Here is a 9,154-nt window from a genome sequence, read left to right as displayed (position 1 = left end):
GTTCAAGACCAGCCTGGGCAACATAGCAAGACTTCATCTCTAAATAAACAAATAAAAAGGAAAACATAAATGAGCTGGGATTTCCCTTGGAATGAATATCCTTAATTTTATAAATAAATGATTTGGTTTGACACTTGAAATTATCTTCATTTTTAATTTTCATGATTTTTCTCATGAAATATATTTTGCTTTAAAAATAATAATAATTTAGCATTTGAAATTAGCCAGAAATGTCCAAGATTTAATTAATATAAGGTGCTGTGACATTTTTAGTGATAAACTATCAAAATCACAGCACACAGTTTCCCATAGATATTTTTGGATAAATTATGTCAGCTGTTCTTATAAAGCTTCCTTTTATCCTTTACCACTTTCCTTTCTAAACTTGCTATATATATTTACAGAACAGCAAAATTTCCCCACAAGATGTTTTAATTTGCATTTCTCTCAATGACTAATCTGATATACCAGATAGGAGATTCTTATTTTTTCCATCACAGTAAATGCTAACCAAGTATTTTGTTTTTCTGAATTGAGAAATCTAGCAATAACAGACAAGAAATAAAGAGTCTAATGTTTGCATGTCCTCTTTCTCAAGATGGCCATATTTTTGAGATTATCCTTTTTGCAAGATGGTAGTCCACATTTCCATTTCAGTAACTTTGCTGTAATGGAAAGTCATACAGGAGCAGTGTGAAGAAGAAGAGGCGAGAACGACCCCCGGACCGACCAAAGCCCGTGCGCGCTGCATCCCGCGTCCAGCACCTACGTCCCGCCGCCGTCGCCACCATGCCCAAGAGAAAGGCTGAAGGGGATGCTAAAGGAGATAAAGCCAAGGTGAAGGACGAACCACAGAGAAGATCCGCGAGGTTGTCTGCTAAACCTGATCCTCCAAAGCCAGAGCCCAAGCCTAAAAAGGCCCCTGCAAAGAAGGGAGAGAAGGTACCCAAAGGGAAAAAGGGAAAAGCTGATGCTGGCAAGGAGGGGAATAACCCTGCAGAAAACGGAGATGCCAAAACAGACCAGGCACAGAAAGCTGAAGGTGCTGGAGATGCCAAGTGAAGTGTGTGCATTTTTGATAACTGTGTACTTCTGGTGACTGTACAGTTTGAAATACTATTTTTTATCAAGTTTTATAAAAATGCAGAATTTTGTTTTACTTTTTTTTTTTTTTTAAAGCTATGTTGTTAGCACACAGAACACTTCATTGTTGTTTTTTGGGGAAGGGGCATATGTCACTAATAGAATGTCTCCAAAGCTGGATTGATGTGGGGAAAACACCTTTCTCTTCTAGTTTTGAGAGACTTCCTCTTGGTTCCCAGGAGGAGGGAGTCCCTGACTTTGACACACATGGCCACCTTGGCACAAAAGCCTTGTGGTATGGAAAAACAAATTTGTTTTTATGTTCTCTTCTCCCTTTCCATCTTTCAGCATAGACTTAACTCCCTTAAGCCCAGACATCTGTTGGGACCTGACCCGTAGTCATTGGTTACCAGTGTGTCAGGCAATCTGGACTTTCCAGTGATGCCACTGAGATGGCACTGGTCAAAACAGCATTGGTTCCATTTCTAGATTGTGGATCTTCAGATAAATTCTACCGTTTTCATTTCACTTCCTGAAAGTCAGGGTCGGCTTGTGAAAAGTTGTTAAACAACATGCTAAATGTGAAATGTCAACCCTCACTCTAAACATTCCCTGTTCAGAGCATCAGATGAAGACTTTATTGGGTTTTATAGTGGCTTTCTGATTTTTGGTAGTCCATTGAAGAAGGGAGTTTGAAAGTTGTTGTATACTGTTAACGATTGTCTGCCCATGTCCTGCCTGAAATACCATGATTGTTTATGGAAAGTATCTTTAATAAAGCTGGATACAGTTTGGCTTGGAAAAAAAAAAAAAAAAGAAAGTCATACAAATGTTGCCAGAATCAATAGTTTAGATTCTTGTATCTGTCTCAGACAGCAGGGCTGCTGTATACCATGTGTTTCCATTTGATATTACCCAAGTTTCTTATTTGTAGTTATCTTTTAGGAGAGTGCGATTCTGAGTTTACTTTACTCCCAAAGTGATACATGATTTTATTTCCTAGTTATTTTTTTTAAGAAAAAAACACATTTTCTCATTTGTAAAACATTTAGTAATTATTCATTTTTTCTGTCTTTGTACCAAGAAGAAGGAAGCATTTACCCATTTCTGTCTTATCTGTCACATTAGTTGGCAAGGTAATCCTCCATGAGCTTCCATTGGATGTTTTTCTCCCAGCTATTTATAGTCAACTAATGGTCACTTTTCAGGAATTTTTGTCCGTGTTCCACATGTTTGATTGTAACAAGGCAGTTAACTGGCAAGAAGGTTCAACGAGGAGGCCCCTCAAAAACTGGCTTCAGGATTTTCCATACCTATTGCTGGTTAGAAATAGGACTTCGGAAGTATTCATTCTGCACTTGTCACCAATGACAAACTGAGGATCTACAGTAAATTGAGGCATCCTCATATGAATGGTAGTCTAGGTTCCTAAATGTAGACCATATGTGTAATTGCACTGTTTCTGCTGGTGTTTACACACGTTAAGTAAATCTTGCGTCTGGCCAATGGGATACATCTTCTAGGAAAGCCCTCATGACTGTGAGAATGGAAACCACTAAGTTCAAAGGGCAGCCAGGAGCTGAGGCTGAAGGATGGCAAAGACTAAAAAAGAGAAAAATATTTGAATTTGTGAAAGAAATGAGACAAGTAAATTGCCTGACTTATTGGTAGCTTTACTTTTGAAGCAGTCATAAAGACTTCTTGGGAAGGTAGGCAGAAGGACCAGACACTGAGAATGGGGGCAAGGCAGAGGTTAAACAGACATCTCCAGACTGAGATAGGAGTAAAAACCATTTCCAAAGCTAGAGAGCACAGGACTAAGTTGTCCAATCAGTAGCACTTACTGAGTACCTATTGAATGTGAGTCACTGATTATATTACTATGCATTTCCAGCTCACTACTGAACAGATTGCTACTTTGCTGGCATTGCTGCCTTGAGTGGACAGGCATTGCTGTGTCTGTCTAGAACAGTACCCCTTCTTCTCTGGGTAATCATTCTTCACTCATTCCAACCATGTGGCTGTGTTGAGGGAGGCCAATCATCCTCCCTCTATGAGGAGTGGATACCTAGCCCAGATGGGTCAAGCTTTATACCCATTCCCACTTGCCACAGTGACTGTACGAGGGTGTATGACCTACCTCAAGCCAATCAGAGTCCTTTCTCAGAATTTTTCTAACTGCAGCTGGTAGGGCAGATTCCTTTCTCATCCCTTGTCATGAAATTATCAGGATGTAAGCCTAAATCTGGCTATCATTAGAGTCCTATAAAGACAGCTGGCCTGGAAGACCAAAGCTGACATTCAGAAAGAAGAGAAGTTATTTGAAGAAAGACATGGAGAAACATTGACCTATTGGTTTTTGAGTTCTGTATTCAATCACCTGTGAGGTTAGATCCCAGGTATTCCATGGCATTATGTGGGCTAAGTCACTTCTTCTCCAGGAGTTAGAACTGTGTCTCTGCATCTTGCAACTGAGAATCTTGCATATCCATTAAAATTTGTTCTTTTGTTAAGGTAGTTGTCGTGATAACACTAGAAGAGGTTTTAAAAAAGGGTTGAAGAGGAAAGGCATATGCTGGGAAGATGGAGGCAGAGGTAGTGTGGAGAACTGCATTCCCAAGTCTCGGCCCCAGGATAAATCACCAAGTCCTCAGTCAAGAGCAGAGAAGGCAAGGCCCAAGTCACAAGCCAGCAATTATAATCTGACATAAAGAAGAGATTGCTAGTTCACCATTGAGTGGCTGGATCTGTTCTGAACTAGCGTAGATAATAGCTTTATCATGGTTAGGCTATTAATGCATTACCAAAGCACAAATGCTCAGGTTTATTTTCTGAATCCCGATTTGATATTATGTAGTTTAAGAAGTCGCTCTACCTAAATAGTGTCAGCATTTAGCTCATTCTTCTTCTTTTCAGATTAAGCAGAAACAAGACACCAAAAAGAAAAATAGTAAAACCTTGAATATCCTGGAGGAGGCAGGAACAATAGAATGGAATAAATGTTAAGCAACAATGACACATTTTAGGCCTTGTATTGGTTTAAAGAAAGTAACTAAAAGTAAGTAAATCTTCCTTGGAAGATTAGTAAACAACTGAAAACCCAACTCAAACTGGTTTGAGCATGCCAGATAAATTACAGTTTACATCATTTATGTGGGGGTGTTCAGCTGATGTTGACTGGGGTCATATCCCTTTCTCTGTAATTCTCTAGGCTTTTCCAATACTATGACTCCAGGTTTTCAGTGAAGGCTTCTCTTAGAAAATCCATGCTCCATCTTTCTTTGTTTTTGTACAAGCTCTGTTAAGACTAAGCTTGCCTTTTTATTTTATGATCCTTCTGAAGATCACAGGCATTCTAACTCACTGAGTTTTCTTTACCAAGTTTTCTAGTGCTATAGCCTCAGTGGGCATGTGGTCACAATCCTTGTGTTTAACCAGCTGATGTGCTATCACATGGCAATGATTGTCAATTTCCCAGACTAGAATAAAGGTTCACTACCTTCTACCTAATTTTCACTCAGTGACTCTGGCAATTTACAGTCTGTAACTTTCAACTCATTCTTGGGAACACATTCTGGGTTCATTAAGATGTGTTTGGTTGGAAGTAACAGAACATACAGAGTAATAGAACATTCAGCTTAATATTGGCTCATGTAATACACAGTTTGGCTCACACTGGTAATACCAGCACTTTGGGAGGCTGATGTATGAGGATCCCTTGAGGCCAGGAGTATGAGAACAGCCTGCAACATAGTGAGACCCCAGCTCTCCAAAAACAAACCGTTTGGTGGTCAAGTGGCTTTAAGCCTGGTTTGATCAGGGCTCTGGCTCCATTTCTCTGGAGCACTTGGCTGTGCCCCTTCCCTGTGTTGGTCTGGGTTTCAGGCTGGCTTCCCTCATGGTAGTGGCATGGCTGCCAATGGCTAACAAGGCTACATGTTTCTTCTTTACAAGTAATTTCTTTATTTATAAATTTCACAGTTTTTCTGTCACATTAGTGGAGAGACAAGGGAGTTCTGGTCCACAACTAAGTTGTAGGTAGTAGTTCCCCTTCCCTACATATTAACCTAACAAAATGTAAACCCTTTGCAAAATTAGGAGACAGGAAACCTCAGCCCACTAATTATTCTTTACAAACTTTTTTTTTTTTTTTAGGGCACCTGACACTAAGTAGGTTTTTCTCTTATTAGACCCCAAGACCCATTTTTTCTCGTTCTTGCCCTCAAATAGAACAATTTTATTGTTTCCAGATTGATATATGACAGCAAGGAGGATGCATGGTTGTTGGTAATAATAGGAAGACCTTGGGAAAGGGGTTGTGTCATAAAGAACATGCCATTATCCTACTTCTTCCTTTATGGCCTATTATGGGCTAAATTATGCCACTCACTCTCACATTCATATCTTGAAGGCCTAATCCTCAGTACCTCAGAATGGAACTGTATTTGGATATAGGATCTTTAAAGACGTAATTAAGTTAAAATGGATGATTTGTTAGGGTGGGCCTTAGTCCAGTATGACTGACATATTTATAAGAAGAGATTAGGACACAAGTAACATCGACAGAGGAAAGAAGATGGCCATCTATAAGACACGGAGAGAGACCTCAGAGTGAAACCAACCCTGCCACCTTGATCTTGGACTATGAGGAAGCCTCCAGAACTATGAGGAAATTAATTTCTGTTGTTTCAGCCTCCTCGTCTGTGGTATTTGTGATGGCAGCTGTAGCAGACTAACACAGCTCTAGCAAACTAACACACAACTTTCTTCCTTTTCTCTTCTCATCCTTCTCTTAGAATTATCAGTAGAAAGAGGAACAGGTCATTCTTCAGAGGAGAAACAGCTATTGGGACAATATTACCACCCACCTTGCGCACTCACCCTGGAATTTAGAGACCTGGTTGTATGAGGGTGTCTGCTCCTTCACTTCTATTGCCAGCTCTGCAGAGGGTCCCTCGACACCACTTCACACCCAGGTTAGTCGTATTATAGACTCAAAGATCTTGTTACTCTATTCTTTTTTTGCTAAGACATAAACACATCATAATTTTCAAGTTGAATTCAAGCCACTTCCTTAAGAATTAATTTAAGTATTGGAATAGTTTATATATAAACCTATATTTATTTAGAATGTCCAACCACATGTTCAATTGGAAAGGAAATAACAGGTTATGAGGAAGATGTAGTCAGAGGAGTACCTAGAAATATCCTAAGGCAGGGGCCTAGCCCTCTTCTCTGTGTCTGTGAAACGCACAGAAATGTCCAGGAGAAGGCCTGGGGGAAGTCCAGGGAACATACTCCCTCCTTCCTTAAATAAATTCTGGGAATTCCCAAAGAAAAATAGCAGAAGGAGGAAAATTTGGAAAAGGCAACATAAATAACTCAGAATTCACAGGAAACAATACTAGATTTGATGGTTCAGGCTTCTAATTCTCTCCCCACAGTGCCATCCTTTGAGAGCTTACATGAAACGAAGTTTAAAACACCGCCTTTTCCCTTCACTATTCCCTTTGTGATTTAAATGCCATAACTAAGCAGAGTGCAACCTGACACCACCTTAGTCTTGACAACAGATCAAGGACCACAGCATCTGCTGCTGGGTTGGGTACAGCTGTGAGTTCAGTTAGTGGACAACCAGTCTAAATTGCTCATGGCTGCTGGTCTCAGAAGAGCTCTCACTTCTCATCCAGGCAGCTATCCTGTTTCCCAAGCAGCTCAAATGCCCAGCAATTTGATCATGTGATAAATACAAATAAAACTTTTGGTTTTCCCCATCCTTCTTTATTATGAACACTGGGTGAAGCCAAATTAAAGGAGTAAGTGTTCATGGAAAGAAATAGTTATTTTTTTTTTTTTTTTTTGAGACGGAGTCTCGCTCTGTCGCCCAGGCTGGAGTGCAGTGGCCAGAGATCTCAGCTCACTGCAAGCTCCGCCTCCCGGGTTTACACCATTCTCCTGCCTCAGCCTCCCGAGTAGCTGAGACTACAGGCGCCCGCCACCTCGCCCGGCTGGTTTTTTGTACTTTTTAGTAGAGACGGAGTTTCACCGGGTTAGCCAGGATGGTCTCGATCTCCTGACCTCGTTATTGTGTTATCATTGTACAAAAAACAGGTGGGTGCAAATTCCTCACTTAATTGCTTTGTTTGGTTTGGTTCATCTCCTTCCACCCAGACCTTCTCCCTGTCTCCATAACCTCTTTTGTATTCTGTTCGTAGATCTAGCCCCTCCTCCCAAAGAAAGAAAGCTAAATTGTTTTTAGATAAAAGTGTCATCTGCCTACCTCAAAATGGGAAATTCATTCATACAAATGACTGTACAAATGACTGTGGAGGCTGGTTCTTCATTTCCAATGTGGTGTTACTTAGAACAAGATGTTCCTCAGCATCTGTTGTACATTACTATAGAGGCTGAAAGCCCATGCCACCAATCACAGCAAAGGACACCCAAAGCTGCTGCGACTCCCTCTTCAAACAAATTACTTCAGGCTGTAAAATCTTAATTGTCAACAGCAACCAAGAGAGCAGATTGCATTTGGGAAGTCCAGTGTACCATGCTTGGAGTACAAGCCAGAGACAGAAAATGGGAGCAGTGACTTGCTGTGTGGTCAGGGGACCAATGAGTGCCCCTTCTAGCTGTGGACCGCTCTGTGAGATGAAGGTATAGGGGATCTGAAGCCACCAGAGGTGAAGGGCCGCAAAGCTTGGTTACATGTCAGCTGGCCTCAGCCAGACCTCCAGCCTTTCATTCCAACAAAATATTTTCCTGGGACTGCTGCCCTTCTCTGTTGGATATTGTTCTTCAGGTACATTTAGAACATGTTTTAAAGATCTATCCTTTTTAGTAGATGCAGTTTAAGGACAACTTTAATTTATGAAATACACATATCACACAGTCTCATGATTGAAGAAAAAGGGACTAATGATTTGAGACACCTGGCAGAGAATAATTCAGTGGTAATGTACAACAAAGTCATTCTAATGTGCTCAGATAACTGTTATCCCCACAAGATGGTGGACAATAAATTAAAGTGCATCAACTTTTTCATTTGGCATCCACAAAGATGGCAAAGGGAAAGGGAATAAATATTTACTGCGTGTCTATCTGGGGCCAGGTCTCAGTGTAAAAGATTTTCATATACATTATCTCATAGAGTCCTAGAAAACCTTGTTAGGAATTATTATTTCCATTTTTACAGGTGAGGATATTGAGGCTGACACTATTTAAATTGCTCAAATTTCTACGAAGAGAGTGAGTGAACTAGAATCTGACCTAGCTGACTCTGTGTTCTTTTCATTACATATTTCAATTTTGGTTATATGACTTTAAGAAAGTAGGTATCAGTAAATCTTTCCTACCTTGGGTCTGCTTGATTTTTAGAGTATGTGCTATATGGAAATATTATGTCTTTGGAAGCAAATTACTCATAACTCAACTAATATAAGTTTCTCCTCAGTATTTCCAGTTCCACAGTCTTCTCTTCTCTTTTCCTGTTTGCATGAGCAAGGAATTTAATAATAGAGAATAATAGTAATGCTAGGAAATACATGATCATAATCCTCAAAAAAATACTAAAGTTCTAGTCCAGGGGAACCCATATAATTCCTCCCTTCATTGAAAATCATGAAGACACCATGGGTCATGACAGCAAATGAAAGTCACATAGAGAAATACCAAAAAAGAAAAACCCCAACACACACACACACACACACACACCCCTCAGGAAAAACTCTGTGTGTCTCCTAGGCTTCCTGGTGAGTTCCATGTAGAAAAAGAAATGTAGACTGAAGATCTCATATAGGAAGTAAATGATGGTTTGGCTGGCTGGGCCACTGGTCCAATTGCTGGTATGGGTCTGAGGGTTTGACTGAGGGAGCCCAGGGCTTACGCAGCCAAGGGACAAACACGCCAGCTTATGCTCTGCAGGAAAAATGTGGAAAAATCAAGGCCAAAGGGTTAGAGGTAGGACAGAAGTTGAAGGTGCAGAGGCAAGTGGCAAGAGTCTGATAGAAGCAGAGATCAAGGCAAGGGCAGGGCAGGAACAACACTGAAGGCAATGACCACGAATAGCCTT

General features: G+C 40.5%; 1 pseudogene across 1 annotated transcript; it reads left to right on the top strand.

Moving 5' to 3' along the window:
- Positions 1 to 690: 690 nt before the first annotated feature.
- LOC112626638 lies at positions 691 to 1,899 on the top strand (annotated as a pseudogene). The gene has a single exon (XR_003119929.1). The product of XR_003119929.1 is annotated as a non-histone chromosomal protein HMG-17 pseudogene (transcript).
- Positions 1,900 to 9,154: the final 7,255 nt, after the last annotated feature.

The sequence above is a fragment of the Theropithecus gelada genome, chromosome 6 (assembly GCF_003255815.1).
Source record: "Theropithecus gelada isolate Dixy chromosome 6, Tgel_1.0, whole genome shotgun sequence".
Classification (NCBI taxonomy): domain Eukaryota; kingdom Metazoa; phylum Chordata; class Mammalia; order Primates; family Cercopithecidae; genus Theropithecus; species Theropithecus gelada.
The sequence above is the reverse complement of the archived record's forward strand: the minus strand, read 5'-3'. Positions and strand labels throughout refer to the sequence as shown.